Source organism: Rhinoderma darwinii, assembly GCF_050947455.1.
Source record: "Rhinoderma darwinii isolate aRhiDar2 chromosome 5 unlocalized genomic scaffold, aRhiDar2.hap1 SUPER_5_unloc_24, whole genome shotgun sequence".
NCBI lineage: Eukaryota > Metazoa > Chordata > Amphibia > Anura > Rhinodermatidae > Rhinoderma > Rhinoderma darwinii.
The window spans coordinates 222258-238148 of NW_027461781.1; the positions used below are offsets into that span (position 1 = coordinate 222258).

The window sequence follows — 15891 nt, forward strand, 5'->3', positions numbered from 1 at the left end:
TGCTTTATTGGCTGTTTGCTGTTCCCCTACTCCACTCCACTATTTGACTGTTGTGCTGCATCAATCAATCAATCAATCAATCAATCAATCAATCAATCAATCAATCAATCAATCAATCAGTGGCTGGCTCAGGTGCAGCTCTTTAACTTACCTAAAAGGGAGGGCGGAGAGAAGACAAGGAAGGTGAATGAGGTGTTCCAATGTGAAATGCCGGAAACACAGAAACACAGACGACACACAACAAGAGGTGGCAATCTATTCATTAATTGCATTTAATCAATGAGCTCATTATCACTCATGCATTGTCCAACAGGTGTTGAAATAATGGGATTAAAAGGGGAGATCCCTTCAGAAAGACAGAAACAATAGCAAAGACAAAAAACACTTTTGGAATCTGCTTTTAGTCAACACATAAGGAAAGGGTGCACCGGTCCTGGAAATACTGCAATACCAGGTCAATGCGTGGAGTGGACAGAGCAAGCTCTATTTCCATCTCCCTGTTCTAAAAATCCATTTAATATATGGTCCCCAGATAGGGGACGTATCAGATATTAAACTGATAAGAACAGATACTACACTTGATCTTAGGCAAAAGGCCGAGAAGCGATAACCCGAACGGGCCGCGCGTTGCCCGAGCCTGCCCGATACTGCTGTTCAGCCCTTGCATCGATTCAGCCTACTTCTAGGCAATTCCATGGGGCCCTGCAGGCTCACACACTCACAGCTACACGGGAGGTGAATAAAGGCCGGAGAGGAAGCCAGACAGGATTTGCTTCTTTTGCTTGCACCACAATGCAGTGCTGAAAGAGGAGGAATCTACATAAAAACGCCTTCCTGGCAACGCCCAAATGCCCTGCTGCCATGCAGATAAACACTGGCAGCGGCAGCAAGTGCATGCCCACAGCCACCCCTTGTTCCTTCACACCTTGTATCAGCTGTAATCCAGTCCAGTCCAGTGCTGCCTGCTGAGCAGCACTGACCAACACTGCCTGGGCCCAGGCTTTTATCTCTGAGGCCCCATTATGATGTCAGAAAGCTGGCTCTGGAATCCTGAGGGCTCCACTATGACACGTGCAAAGTTCCGTCTGAACTTTATATAAGACGGTGAGGCTCAGTCAGTCACTCAGTGTTGCCTGAGAGGGCAACACTGCAACAGCCGGCCGCCAGGCTGTCTTTTTTTTGCACAGCTAGTTGCCTCCAGGAGGCCACAAGAGGGAGACAAGGGACTGCAAAATTGAAAATAGGCATCCACCAACTTTACAGACAACTTCTCCTTGCTCCTACAACCTCCATCCTTGCACAGTTTGTTATTCTTCTAGGTAACATAGTAACAAATCCAAATTGCTGCTCTCTTTGTAGGCAAGCAAGGCTTTGTTGCAACTGCAATTCTTACTTCTTCTTGAAATGTAGGGACGACAGTACATTCCATCACATCCATCTAGTGTACACAGGTAGGTCCATTGTGGCGGGCAGGCGAGCGGGCGGGCTGCTTTATTGGCTGTTTGCTGTTCCCCTACTCCACTCCACTATTTGACTGTTGTGCTGCATCAATCAATCAATCAATCAATCAATCAATCAATCAATCAATCAATCAATCAATCAATCAATCAGTGGCTGGCTCAGGTGCAGCTCTTTAACTTACCTAAAAGGGAGGGCGGAGAGAAGACAAGGAAGGTGAATGAGGTGTTCCAATGTGAAATGCCGGAAACACAGAAACACAGACGACACACAACAAGAGGTGGCAATCTATTCATTAATTGCATTTAATCAATGAGCTCATTATCACTCATGCATTGTCCAACAGGTGTTGAAATAATGGGATTAAAAGGGGAGATCCCTTCAGAAAGACAGAAACAATAGCAAAGACAAAAAACACTTTTGGAATCTGCTTTTAGTCAACACATAAGGAAAGGGTGCACCGGTCCTGGAAATACTGCAATACCAGGTCAATGCGTGGAGTGGACAGAGCAAGCTCTATTTCCATCTCCCTGTTCTAAAAATCCATTTAATATATGGTCCCCAGATAGGGGACGTATCAGATATTAAACTGATAAGAACAGATACTACACTTGATCTTAGCCAAAAGGCCGAGAAGCGATAACCCGAACGGGCCGCGCGTTGCCCGAGCCTGCCCGATACTGCTGTTCAGCCCTTGCAGCGATTCAGCCTACTTCTAGGCAATTCCATGGGGCCCTGCAGGCTCACACACTCACAGCTACACGGGAGGTGAATAAAGGCCGGAGAGGAAGCCAGACAGGATTTGCTTCTTTTGCTTGCACCACAATGCAGTGCTGAAAGAGGAGGAATCTACATAAAAACGCCTTCCTGGCAACGCCCAAATGCCCTGCTGCCATGCAGATAAACACTGGCAGCGGCAGCAAGTGCATGCCCACAGCCACCCCTTGTTCCTTCACACCTTGTATCAGCTGTAATCCAGTCCAGTCCAGTGCTGCCTGCTGAGCAGCACTGACCAACACTGCCTGGGCCCAGGCTTTTATCTCTGAGGCCCCATTATGATGTCAGAAAGCTGGCTCTGGAATCCTGAGGGCTCCACTATGACACGTGCAAAGTTCCGTCTGAACTTTATATAAGACGGTGAGGCTCAGTCAGTCACTCAGTGTTGCCTGAGAGGGCAACACTGCAACAGCCGGCCGCCAGGCTGTCTTTTTTTTGCACAGCTAGTTGCCTCCAGGAGGCCACAAGAGGGAGACAAGGGACTGCAAAATGGAAAATAGGCATCCACCAACTTTACAGACAACTTCTCCTTGCTCCTACAACCTCCATCCTTGCACAGTTTGTTATTCTTCTAGGTAACATAGTAACAAATCCAAATTGCTGCTCTCTTTGTAGGCAAGCAAGGCTTTGTTGCAACTGCAATTCTTACTTCTTCTTGAAATGTAGGGACGACAGTACATTCCATCACATCCATCTAGTGTACACAGGTAGGTCCATTGTGGCGGGCAGGCGAGCGGGCGGGCTGCTTTATTGGCTGTTTGCTGTTCCCCTACTCCACTCCACTATTTGACTGTTGTGCTGCATCAATCAATCAATCAATCAATCAATCAATCAATCAATCAATCAATCAGTGGCTGGCTCAGGTGCAGCTCTTTAACTTACCTAAAAGGGAGGGCGGAGAGAAGACAAGGAAGGTGAATGAGGTGTTCCAATGTGAAATGCCGGAAACACAGAAACACAGACGACACACAACAAGAGGTGGCAATCTATTCATTAATTGCATTTAATCAATGAGCTCATTATCACTCATGCATTGTCCAACAGGTGTTGAAATAATGGGATTAAAAGGGGAGATCCCTTCAGAAAGACAGAAACAATAGCAAAGACAAAAAACACTTTTGGAATCTGCTTTTAGTCAACACATAAGGAAAGGGTGCACCGGTCCTGGAAATACTGCAATACCAGGTCAATGCGTGGAGTGGACAGAGCAAGCTCTATTTCCATCTCCCTGTTCTAAAAATCCATTTAATATATGGTCCCCAGATAGGGGACGTATCAGATATTAAACTGATAAGAACAGATACTACACTTGATCTTAGCCAAAAGGCCGAGAAGCGATAACCCGAACGGGCCGCGCGTTGCCCGAGCCTGCCCGATACTGCTGTTCAGCCCTTGCAGCGATTCAGCCTACTTCTAGGCAATTCCATGGGGCCCTGCAGGCTCACACACTCACAGCTACACGGGAGGTGAATAAAGGCCGGAGAGGAAGCCAGACAGGATTTGCTTCTTTTGCTTGCACCACAATGCAGTGCTGAAAGAGGAGGAATCTACATAAAAACGCCTTCCTGGCAACGCCCAAATGCCCTGCTGCCATGCAGATAAACACTGGCAGCGGCAGCAAGTGCATGCCCACAGCCACCCCTTGTTCCTTCACACCTTGTATCAGCTGTAATCCAGTCCAGTCCAGTGCTGCCTGCTGAGCAGCACTGACCAACACTGCCTGGGCCCAGGCTTTTATCTCTGAGGCCCCATTATGATGTCAGAAAGCTGGCTCTGGAATCCTGAGGGCTCCACTATGACACGTGCAAAGTTCCGTCTGAACTTTATATAAGACGGTGAGGCTCAGTCAGTCACTCAGTGTTGCCTGATAGGGCAACACTGCAACAGCCGGCCGCCAGGCTGTCTTTTTTTTGCACAGCTAGTTGCCTCCAGGAGGCCACAAGAGGGAGACAAGGGACTGCAAAATGGAAAATAGGCATCCACCAACTTTACAGACAACTTCTCCTTGCTCCTACAACCTCCATCCTTGCACAGTTTGTTATTCTTCTAGGTAACATAGTAACAAATCCAAATTGCTGCTCTCTTTGTAGGCAAGCAAGGCTTTGTTGCAACTGCAATTCTTACTTCTTCTTGAAATGTAGGGACGACAGTACATTCCATCACATCCATCTAGTGTACACAGGTAGGTCCATTGTGGCGGGCAGGCGAGCGGGCGGGCTGCTTTATTGGCTGTTTGCTGTTCCCCTACTCCACTCCACTATTTGACTGTTGTGCTGCATCAATCAATCAATCAATCAATCAATCAATCAATCAATCAATCAATCAATCAATCAGTGGCTGGCTCAGGTGCAGCTCTTTAACTTACCTAAAAGGGAGGGCGGAGAGAAGACAAGGAAGGTGAATGAGGTGTTCCAATGTGAAATGCCGGAAACACAGAAACACAGACGACACACAACAAGAGGTGGCAATCTATTCATTAATTGCATTTAATCAATGAGCTCATTATCACTCATGCATTGTCCAACAGGTGTTGAAATAATGGGATTAAAAGGGGAGATCCCTTCAGAAAGACAGAAACAATAGCAAAGACAAAAAACACTTTTGGAATCTGCTTTTAGTCAACACATAAGGAAAGGGTGCACCGGTCCTGGAAATACTGCAATACCAGGTCAATGCGTGGAGTGGACAGAGCAAGCTCTATTTCCATCTCCCTGTTCTAAAAATCCATTTAATATATGGTCCCCAGATAGGGGACGTATCAGATATTAAACTGATAAGAACAGATACTACACTTGATCTTAGCCAAAAGGCCGAGAAGCGATAACCCGAACGGGCCGCGCGTTGCCCGAGCCTGCCCGATACTGCTGTTCAGCCCTTGCAGCGATTCAGCCTACTTCTAGGCAATTCCATGGGGCCCTGCAGGCTCACACACTCACAGCTACACGGGAGGTGAATAAAGGCCGGAGAGGAAGCCAGACAGGATTTGCTTCTTTTGCTTGCACCACAATGCAGTGCTGAAAGAGGAGGAATCTACATAAAAACGCCTTCCTGGCAACGCCCAAATGCCCTGCTGCCATGCAGATAAACACTGGCAGCGGCAGCAAGTGCATGCCCACAGCCACCCCTTGTTCCTTCACACCTTGTATCAGCTGTAATCCAGTCCAGTCCAGTGCTGCCTGCTGAGCAGCACTGACCAACACTGCCTGGGCCCAGGCTTTTATCTCTGAGGCCCCATTATGATGTCAGAAAGCTGGCTCTGGAATCCTGAGGGCTCCACTATGACACGTGCAAAGTTCCGTCTGAACTTTATATAAGACGGTGAGGCTCAGTCAGTCACTCAGTGTTGCCTGAGAGGGCAACACTGCAACAGCCGGCCGCCAGGCTGTCTTTTTTTTGCACAGCTAGTTGCCTCCAGGAGGCCACAAGAGGGAGACAAGGGACTGCAAAATGGAAAATAGGCATCCACCAACTTTACAGACAACTTCTCCTTGCTCCTACAACCTCCATCCTTGCACAGTTTGTTATTCTTCTAGGTAACATAGTAACAAATCCAAATTGCTGCTCTCTTTGTAGGCAAGCAAGGCTTTGTTGCAACTGCAATTCTTACTTCTTCTTGAAATGTAGGGACGACAGTACATTCCATCACATCCATCTAGTGTACACAGGTAGGTCCATTGTGGCGGGCAGGCGAGCGGGCGGGCTGCTTTATTGGCTGTTTGCTGTTCCCCTACTCCACTCCACTATTTGACTGTTGTGCTGCATCAATCAATCAATCAATCAGTGGCTGGCTCAGGTGCAGCTCTTTAACTTACCTAAAAGGGAGGGCGGAGAGAAGACAAGGAAGGTGAATGAGGTGTTCCAATGTGAAATGCCGGAAACACAGAAACACAGACGACACACAACAAGAGGTGGCAATCTATTCATTAATTGCATTTAATCAATGAGCTCATTATCACTCATGCATTGTCCAACAGGTGTTGAAATAATGGGATTAAAAGGGGAGATCCCTTCAGAAAGACAGAAACAATAGCAAAGACAAAAAACACTTTTGGAATCTGCTTTTAGTCAACACATAAGGAAAGGGTGCACCGGTCCTGGAAATACTGCAATACCAGGTCAATGCGTGGAGTGGACAGAGCAAGCTCTATTTCCATCTCCCTGTTCTAAAAATCCATTTAATATATGGTCCCCAGATAGGGGACGTATCAGATATTAAACTGATAAGAACAGATACTACACTTGATCTTAGCCAAAAGGCCGAGAAGCGATAACCCGAACGGGCCGCGCGTTGCCCGAGCCTGCCCGATACTGCTGTTCAGCCCTTGCAGCGATTCAGCCTACTTCTAGGCAATTCCATGGGGCCCTGCAGGCTCACACACTCACAGCTACACGGGAGGTGAATAAAGGCCGGAGAGGAAGCCAGACAGGATTTGCTTCTTTTGCTTGCACCACAATGCAGTGCTGAAAGAGGAGGAATCTACATAAAAACGCCTTCCTGGCAACGCCCAAATGCCCTGCTGCCATGCAGATAAACACTGGCAGCGGCAGCAAGTGCATGCCCACAGCCACCCCTTGTTCCTTCACACCTTGTATCAGCTGTAATCCAGTCCAGTCCAGTGCTGCCTGCTGAGCAGCACTGACCAACACTGCCTGGGCCCAGGCTTTTATCTCTGAGGCCCCATTATGATGTCAGAAAGCTGGCTCTGGAATCCTGAGGGCTCCACTATGACACGTGCAAAGTTCCGTCTGAACTTTATATAAGACGGTGAGGCTCAGTCAGTCACTCAGTGTTGCCTGAGAGGGCAACACTGCAACAGCCGGCCGCCAGGCTGTCTTTTTTTTGCACAGCTAGTTGCCTCCAGGAGGCCACAAGAGGGAGACAAGGGACTGCAAAATGGAAAATAGGCATCCACCAACTTTACAGACAACTTCTCCTTGCTCCTACAACCTCCATCCTTGCACAGTTTGTTATTCTTCTAGGTAACATAGTAACAAATCCAAATTGCTGCTCTCTTTGTAGGCAAGCAAGGCTTTGTTGCAACTGCAATTCTTACTTCTTCTTGAAATGTAGGGACGACAGTACATTCCATCACATCCATCTAGTGTACACAGGTAGGTCCATTGTGGCGGGCAGGCGAGCGGGCGGGCTGCTTTATTGGCTGTTTGCTGTTCCCCTACTCCACTCCACTATTTGACTGTTGTGCTGCAATCAATCAATCAATCAATCAATCAATCAATCAATCAATCAATCAATCAGTGGCTGGCTCAGGTGCAGCTCTTTAACTTACCTAAAAGGGAGGGCGGAGAGAAGACAAGGAAGGTGAATGAGGTGTTCCAATGTGAAATGCCGGAAACACAGAAACACAGACGACACACAACAAGAGGTGGCAATCTATTCATTAATTGCATTTAATCAATGAGCTCATTATCACTCATGCATTGTCCAACAGGTGTTGAAATAATGGGATTAAAAGGGGAGATCCCTTCAGAAAGACAGAAACAATAGCAAAGACAAAAAACACTTTTGGAATCTGCTTTTAGTCAACACATAAGGAAAGGGTGCACCGGTCCTGGAAATACTGCAATACCAGGTCAATGCGTGGAGTGGACAGAGCAAGCTCTATTTCCATCTCCCTGTTCTAAAAATCCATTTAATATATGGTCCCCAGATAGGGGACGTATCAGATATTAAACTGATAAGAACAGATACTACACTTGATCTTAGCCAAAAGGCCGAGAAGCGATAACCCGAACGGGCCGCGCGTTGCCCGAGCCTGCCCGATACTGCTGTTCAGCCCTTGCAGCGATTCAGCCTACTTCTAGGCAATTCCATGGGGCCCTGCAGGCTCACACACTCACAGCTACACGGGAGGTGAATAAAGGCCGGAGAGGAAGCCAGACAGGATTTGCTTCTTTTGCTTGCACCACAATGCAGTGCTGAAAGAGGAGGAATCTACATAAAAACGCCTTCCTGGCAACGCCCAAATGCCCTGCTGCCATGCAGATAAACACTGGCAGCGGCAGCAAGTGCATGCCCACAGCCACCCCTTGTTCCTTCACACCTTGTATCAGCTGTAATCCAGTCCAGTCCAGTGCTGCCTGCTGAGCAGCACTGACCAACACTGCCTGGGCCCAGGCTTTTATCTCTGAGGCCCCATTATGATGTCAGAAAGCTGGCTCTGGAATCCTGAGGGCTCCACTATGACACGTGCAAAGTTCCGTCTGAACTTTATATAAGACGGTGAGGCTCAGTCAGTCACTCAGTGTTGCCTGAGAGGGCAACACTGCAACAGCCGGCCGCCAGGCTGTCTTTTTTTTGCACAGCTAGTTGCCTCCAGGAGGCCACAAGAGGGAGACAAGGGACTGCAAAATGGAAAATAGGCATCCACCAACTTTACAGACAACTTCTCCTTGCTCCTACAACCTCCATCCTTGCACAGTTTGTTATTCTTCTAGGTAACATAGTAACAAATCCAAATTGCTGCTCTCTTTGTAGGCAAGCAAGGCTTTGTTGCAACTGCAATTCTTACTTCTTCTTGAAATGTAGGGACGACAGTACATTCCATCACATCCATCTAGTGTACACAGGTAGGTCCATTGTGGCGGGCAGGCGAGCGGGCGGGCTGCTTTATTGGCTGTTTGCTGTTCCCCTACTCCACTCCACTATTTGACTGTTGTGCTGCATCAATCAATCAATCAATCAATCAATCAATCAATCAATCAATCAATCAGTGGCTGGCTCAGGTGCAGCTCTTTAACTTACCTAAAAGGGAGGGCGGAGAGAAGACAAGGAAGGTGAATGAGGTGTTCCAATGTGAAATGCCGGAAACACAGAAACACAGACGACACACAACAAGAGGTGGCAATCTATTCATTAATTGCATTTAATCAATGAGCTCATTATCACTCATGCATTGTCCAACAGGTGTTGAAATAATGGGATTAAAAGGGGAGATCCCTTCAGAAAGACAGAAACAATAGCAAAGACAAGAAACACTTTTGGAATCTGCTTTTAGTCAACACATAAGGAAAGGGTGCACCGGTCCTGGAAATACTGCAATACCAGGTCAATGCGTGGAGTGGACAGAGCAAGCTCTATTTCCATCTCCCTGTTCTAAAAATCCATTTAATATATGGTCCCCAGATAGGGGACGTATCAGATATTAAACTGATAAGAACAGATACTACACTTGATCTTAGCCAAAAGGCCGAGAAGCGATAACCCGAACGGGCCGCGCGTTGCCCGAGCCTGCCCGATACTGCTGTTCAGCCCTTGCAGCGATTCAGCCTACTTCTAGGCAATTCCATGGGGCCCTGCAGGCTCACACACTCACAGCTACACGGGAGGTGAATAAAGGCCGGAGAGGAAGCCAGACAGGATTTGCTTCTTTTGCTTGCACCACAATGCAGTGCTGAAAGAGGAGGAATCTACATAAAAACGCCTTCCTGGCAACGCCCAAATGCCCTGCTGCCATGCAGATAAACACTGGCAGCGGCAGCAAGTGCATGCCCACAGCCACCCCTTGTTCCTTCACACCTTGTATCAGCTGTAATCCAGTCCAGTCCAGTGCTGCCTGCTGAGCAGCACTGACCAACACTGCCTGGGCCCAGGCTTTTATCTCTGAGGCCCCATTATGATGTCAGAAAGCTGGCTCTGGAATCCTGAGGGCTCCACTATGACACGTGCAAAGTTCCGTCTGAACTTTATATAAGACGGTGAGGCTCAGTCAGTCACTCAGTGTTGCCTGAGAGGGCAACACTGCAACAGCCGGCCGCCAGGCTGTCTTTTTTTTGCACAGCTAGTTGCCTCCAGGAGGCCACAAGAGGGAGACAAGGGACTGCAAAATGGAAAATAGGCATCCACCAACTTTACAGACAACTTCTCCTTGCTCCTACAACCTCCATCCTTGCACAGTTTGTTATTCTTCTAGGTAACATAGTAACAAATCCAAATTGCTGCTCTCTTTGTAGGCAAGCAAGGCTTTGTTGCAACTGCAATTCTTACTTCTTCTTGAAATGTAGGGACGACAGTACATTCCATCACATCCATCTAGTGTACACAGGTAGGTCCATTGTGGCGGGCAGGCGAGCGGGCGGGCTGCTTTATTGGCTGTTTGCTGTTCCCCTACTCCACTCCACTATTTGACTGTTGTGCTGCATCAATCAATCAATCAATCAATCAATCAATCAATCAATCAATCAATCAATCAGTGGCTGGCTCAGGTGCAGCTCTTTAACTTACCTAAAAGGGAGGGCGGAGAGAAGACAAGGAAGGTGAATGAGGTGTTCCAATGTGAAATGCCGGAAACACAGAAACACAGACGACACACAACAAGAGGTGGCAATCTATTCATTAATTGCATTTAATCAATGAGCTCATTATCACTCATGCATTGTCCAACAGGTGTTGAAATAATGGGATTAAAAGGGGAGATCCCTTCAGAAAGACAGAAACAATAGCAAAGACAAAAAACACTTTTGGAATCTGCTTTTAGTCAACACATAAGGAAAGGGTGCACCGGTCCTGGAAATACTGCAATACCAGGTCAATGCGTGGAGTGGACAGAGCAAGCTCTATTTCCATCTCCCTGTTCTAAAAATCCATTTAATATATGGTCCCCAGATAGGGGACGTATCAGATATTAAACTGATAAGAACAGATACTACACTTGATCTTAGCCAAAAGGCCGAGAAGCGATAACCCGAACGGGCCGCGCGTTGCCCGAGCCTGCCCGATACTGCTGTTCAGCCCTTGCAGCGATTCAGCCTACTTCTAGGCAATTCCATGGGGCCCTGCAGGCTCACACACTCACAGCTACACGGGAGGTGAATAAAGGCCGGAGAGGAAGCCAGACAGGATTTGCTTCTTTTGCTTGCACCACAATGCAGTACTGAAAGAGGAGGAATCTACATAAAAACGCCTTCCTGGCAACGCCCAAATGCCCTGCTGCCATGCAGATAAACACTGGCAGCGGCAGCAAGTGCATGCCCACAGCCACCCCTTGTTCCTTCACACCTTGTATCAGCTGTAATCCAGTCCAGTCCAGTGCTGCCTGCTGAGCAGCACTGACCAACACTGCCTGGGCCCAGGCTTTTATCTCTGAGGCCCCATTATGATGTCAGAAAGCTGGCTCTGGAATCCTGAGGGCTCCACTATGACACGTGCAAAGTTCCGTCTGAACTTTATATAAGACGGTGAGGCTCAGTCAGTCACTCAGTGTTGCCTGAGAGGGCAACACTGCAACAGCCGGCCGCCAGGCTGTCTTTTTTTTGCACAGCTAGTTGCCTCCAGGAGGCCACAAGAGGGAGACAAGGGACTGCAAAATGGAAAATAGGCATCCACCAACTTTACAGACAACTTCTCCTTGCTCCTACAACCTCCATCCTTGCACAGTTTGTTATTCTTCTAGGTAACATAGTAACAAATCCAAATTGCTGCTCTCTTTGTAGGCAAGCAAGGCTTTGTTGCAACTGCAATTCTTACTTCTTCTTGAAATGTAGGGACGACAGTACATTCCATCACATCCATCTAGTGTACACAGGTAGGTCCATTGTGGCGGGCAGGCGAGCGGGCGGGCTGCTTTATTGGCTGTTTGCTGTTCCCCTACTCCACTCCACTATTTGACTGTTGTGCTGCATCAATCAATCAATCAATCAATCAATCAATCAATCAATCAATCAGTGGCTGGCTCAGGTGCAGCTCTTTAACTTACCTAAAAGGGAGGGCGGAGAGAAGACAAGGAAGGTGAATGAGGTGTTCCAATGTGAAATGCCGGAAACACAGAAACACAGACGACACACAACAAGAGGTGGCAATCTATTCATTAATTGCATTTAATCAATGAGCTCATTATCACTCATGCATTGTCCAACAGGTGTTGAAATAATGGGATTAAAAGGGGAGATCCCTTCAGAAAGACAGAAACAATAGCAAAGACAAAAAACACTTTTGGAATCTGCTTTTAGTCAACACATAAGGAAAGGGTGCACCGGTGCACCGGTCCTGGAAATACTGCAATACCAGGTCAATGCGTGGAGTGGACAGAGCAAGCTCTATTTCCATCTCCCTGTTCTAAAAATCCATTTAATATATGGTCCCCAGATAGGGGACGTATCAGATATTAAACTGATAAGAACAGATACTACACTTGATCTTAGCCAAAAGGCCGAGAAGCGATAACCCGAACGGGCCGCGCGTTGCCCGAGCCTGCCCGATACTGCTGTTCAGCCCTTGCAGCGATTCAGCCTACTTCTAGGCAATTCCATGGGGCCCTGCAGGCTCACACACTCACAGCTACACGGGAGGTGAATAAAGGCCGGAGAGGAAGCCAGACAGGATTTGCTTCTTTTGCTTGCACCACAATGCAGTGCTGAAAGAGGAGGAATCTACATAAAAACGCCTTCCTGGCAACGCCCAAATGCCCTGCTGCCATGCAGATAAACACTGGCAGCGGCAGCAAGTGCATGCCCACAGCCACCCCTTGTTCCTTCACACCTTGTATCAGCTGTAATCCAGTCCAGTCCAGTGCTGCCTGCTGAGCAGCACTGACCAACACTGCCTGGGCCCAGGCTTTTATCTCTGAGGCCCCATTATGATGTCAGAAAGCTGGCTCTGGAATCCTGAGGGCTCCACTATGACACGTGCAAAGTTCCGTCTGAACTTTATATAAGACGGTGAGGCTCAGTCAGTCACTCAGTGTTGCCTGAGAGGGCAACACTGCAACAGCCGGCCGCCAGGCTGTCTTTTTTTTGCACAGCTAGTTGCCTCCAGGAGGCCACAAGAGGGAGACAAGGGACTGCAAAATGGAAAATAGGCATCCACCAACTTTACAGACAACTTCTCCTTGCTCCTACAACCTCCATCCTTGCACAGTTTGTTATTCTTCTAGGTAACATAGTAACAAATCCAAATTGCTGCTCTCTTTGTAGGCAAGCAAGGCTTTGTTGCAACTGCAATTCTTACTTCTTCTTGAAATGTAGGGACGACAGTACATTCCATCACATCCATCTAGTGTACACAGGTAGGTCCATTGTGGCGGGCAGGCGAGCGGGCGGGCTGCTTTATTGGCTGTTTGCTGTTCCCCTACTCCACTCCACTATTTGACTGTTGTGCTGCATCAATCAATCAATCAATCAATCAATCAATCAATCAATCAATCAATCAATCAATCAGTGGCTGGCTCAGGTGCAGCTCTTTAACTTACCTAAAAGGGAGGGCGGAGAGAAGACAAGGAAGGTGAATGAGGTGTTCCAATGTGAAATGCCGGAAACACAGAAACACAGACGACACACAACAAGAGGTGGCAATCTATTCATTAATTGCATTTAATCAATGAGCTCATTATTACTCATGCATTGTCCAACAGGTGTTGAAATAATGGGATTAAAAGGGGAGATCCCTTCAGAAAGACAGAAACAATAGCAAAGACAAAAAACACTTTTGGAATCTGCTTTTAGTCAACACATAAGGAAAGGGTGCACCGGTCCTGGAAATACTGCAATACCAGGTCAATGCGTGGAGTGGACAGAGCAAGCTCTATTTCCATCTCCCTGTTCTAAAAATCCATTTAATATATGGTCCCCAGATAGGGGACGTATCAGATATTAAACTGATAAGAACAGATACTACACTTGATCTTAGCCAAAAGGCCGAGAAGCGATAACCCGAACGGGCCGCGCGTTGCCCGAGCCTGCCCGATACTGCTGTTCAGCCCTTGCAGCGATTCAGCCTACTTCTAGGCAATTCCATGGGGCCCTGCAGGCTCACACACTCACAGCTACACGGGAGGTGAATAAAGGCCGGAGAGGAAGCCAGACAGGATTTGCTTCTTTTGCTTGCACCACAATGCAGTGCTGAAAGAGGAGGAATCTACATAAAAACGCCTTCCTGGCAACGCCCAAATGCCCTGCTGCCATGCAGATAAACACTGGCAGCGGCAGCAAGTGCATGCCCACAGCCACCCCTTGTTCCTTCACACCTTGTATCAGCTGTAATCCAGTCCAGTCCAGTGCTGCCTGCTGAGCAGCACTGACCAACACTGCCTGGGCCCAGGATTTTATCTCTGAGGCCCCATTATGATGTCAGAAAGCTGGCTCTGGAATCCTGAGGGCTCCACTATGACACGTGCAAAGTTCCGTCTGAACTTTATATAAGACGGTGAGGCTCAGTCAGTCACTCAGTGTTGCCTGAGAGGGCAACACTGCAACAGCCGGCCGCCAGGCTGTCTTTTTTTTGCACAGCTAGTTGCCTCCAGGAGGCCACAAGAGGGAGACAAGGGACTGCAAAATGGAAAATAGGCATCCACCAACTTTACAGACAACTTCTCCTTGCTCCTACAACCTCCATCCTTGCACAGTTTGTTATTCTTCTAGGTAACATAGTAACAAATCCAAATTGCTGCTCTCTTTGTAGGCAAGCAAGGCTTTGTTGCAACTGCAATTCTTACTTCTTCTTGAAATGTAGGGACGACAGTACATTCCATCACATCCATCTAGTGTACACAGGTAGGTCCATTGTGGCGGGCAGGCGAGCGGGCGGGCTGCTTTATTGGCTGTTTGCTGTTCCCCTACTCCACTCCACTATTTGACTGTTGTGCTGCATCAATCAATCAATCAATCAATCAATCAATCAATCAATCAATCAATCAATCAATCAATCAGTGGCTGGCTCAGGTGCAGCTCTTTAACTTACCTAAAAGGGAGGGCGGAGAGAAGACAAGGAAGGTGAATGAGGTGTTCCAATGTGAAATGCCGGAAACACAGAAACACAGACGACACACAACAAGAGGTGGCAATCTATTCATTAATTGCATTTAATCAATGAGCTCATTATCACTCATGCATTGTCCAACAGGTGTTGAAATAATGGGATTAAAAGGGTAGATCCCTTCAGAAAGACAGAAACAATAGCAAAGACAAAAAACACTTTTGGAATCTGCTTTTAGTCAACACATAAGGAAAGGGTGCACCGGTCCTGGAAATACTGCAATACCAGGTCAATGCGTGGAGTGGACAGAGCAAGCTCTATTTCCATCTCCCTGTTCTAAAAATCCATTTAATATATGGTCCCCAGATAGGGGACGTATCAGATATTAAACTGATAAGAACAGATACTACACTTGATCTTAGCCAAAAGGCCGAGAAGCGATAACCCGAACGGGCCGCGCGTTGCCCGAGCCTGCCCGATACTGCTGTTCAGCCCTTGCAGCGATTCAGCCTACTTCTAGGCAATTCCATGGGGCCCTGCAGGCTCACACACTCACAGCTACACGGGAGGTGAATAAAGGCCGGAGAGGAAGCCAGACAGGATTTGCTTCTTTTGCTTGCACCACAATGCAGTACTGAAAGAGGAGGAATCTACATAAAAACGCCTTCCTGGCAACGCCCAAATGCCCTGCTGCCATGCAGATAAACACTGGCAGCGGCAGCAAGTGCATGCCCACAGCCACCCCTTGTTCCTTCACACCTTGTATCAGCTGTAATCCAGTCCAGTCCAGTGCTGCCTGCTGAGCAGCACTGACCAACACTGCCTGGGCCCAGGCTTTTATCTCTGAGGCCCCATTATGATGTCAGAAAGCTGGCTCTGGAATCCTGAGGGCTCCACTATGACACGTGCAAAGTTCCGTCTGAACTTTATATAAGACGGTGAGGCTCAGT

At 47.8% G+C, this 15891-nt stretch overlaps 11 non-coding genes across 11 annotated transcripts; all 11 read right to left on the reverse strand.

The window, feature by feature from the left end:
- Positions 1–417: 417 nt before the first annotated feature.
- LOC142688044 (U2 spliceosomal RNA) lies at positions 418–608 on the reverse strand. The gene has a single exon (XR_012857212.1). It is a non-coding gene; the product is annotated as a U2 spliceosomal RNA (small nuclear RNA).
- Positions 609–1908: 1300 nt separating this feature from the next.
- Positions 1909–2099, reverse strand: LOC142687664 (U2 spliceosomal RNA). The gene has a single exon (XR_012856868.1). It is a non-coding gene; the product is annotated as a U2 spliceosomal RNA (small nuclear RNA).
- Positions 2100–3383: 1284 nt separating this feature from the next.
- Positions 3384–3574, reverse strand: LOC142687665 (U2 spliceosomal RNA). The gene has a single exon (XR_012856869.1). It is a non-coding gene; the product is annotated as a U2 spliceosomal RNA (small nuclear RNA).
- Positions 3575–4866: 1292 nt separating this feature from the next.
- Positions 4867–5057, reverse strand: LOC142687667 (U2 spliceosomal RNA). The gene has a single exon (XR_012856870.1). It is a non-coding gene; the product is annotated as a U2 spliceosomal RNA (small nuclear RNA).
- A 1256-nt stretch (positions 5058–6313) lies between these two features.
- LOC142687668 (U2 spliceosomal RNA) lies at positions 6314–6504 on the reverse strand. The gene has a single exon (XR_012856871.1). It is a non-coding gene; the product is annotated as a U2 spliceosomal RNA (small nuclear RNA).
- A 1285-nt stretch (positions 6505–7789) lies between these two features.
- On the reverse strand, positions 7790–7980 carry LOC142687669 (U2 spliceosomal RNA). Its single transcript, XR_012856872.1, has one exon. It is a non-coding gene; the product is annotated as a U2 spliceosomal RNA (small nuclear RNA).
- A 1284-nt stretch (positions 7981–9264) lies between these two features.
- LOC142687670 (U2 spliceosomal RNA) lies at positions 9265–9455 on the reverse strand. The gene has a single exon (XR_012856873.1). It is a non-coding gene; the product is annotated as a U2 spliceosomal RNA (small nuclear RNA).
- Positions 9456–10743: 1288 nt separating this feature from the next.
- LOC142687672 (U2 spliceosomal RNA) lies at positions 10744–10934 on the reverse strand. The gene has a single exon (XR_012856875.1). It is a non-coding gene; the product is annotated as a U2 spliceosomal RNA (small nuclear RNA).
- Positions 10935–12222: 1288 nt separating this feature from the next.
- On the reverse strand, positions 12223–12413 carry LOC142688031 (U2 spliceosomal RNA). The gene has a single exon (XR_012857200.1). It is a non-coding gene; the product is annotated as a U2 spliceosomal RNA (small nuclear RNA).
- Positions 12414–13705: 1292 nt separating this feature from the next.
- On the reverse strand, positions 13706–13896 carry LOC142687673 (U2 spliceosomal RNA). Its single transcript, XR_012856876.1, has one exon. It is a non-coding gene; the product is annotated as a U2 spliceosomal RNA (small nuclear RNA).
- A 1296-nt stretch (positions 13897–15192) lies between these two features.
- Positions 15193–15383, reverse strand: LOC142687674 (U2 spliceosomal RNA). The gene has a single exon (XR_012856877.1). It is a non-coding gene; the product is annotated as a U2 spliceosomal RNA (small nuclear RNA).
- Positions 15384–15891: the final 508 nt, after the last annotated feature.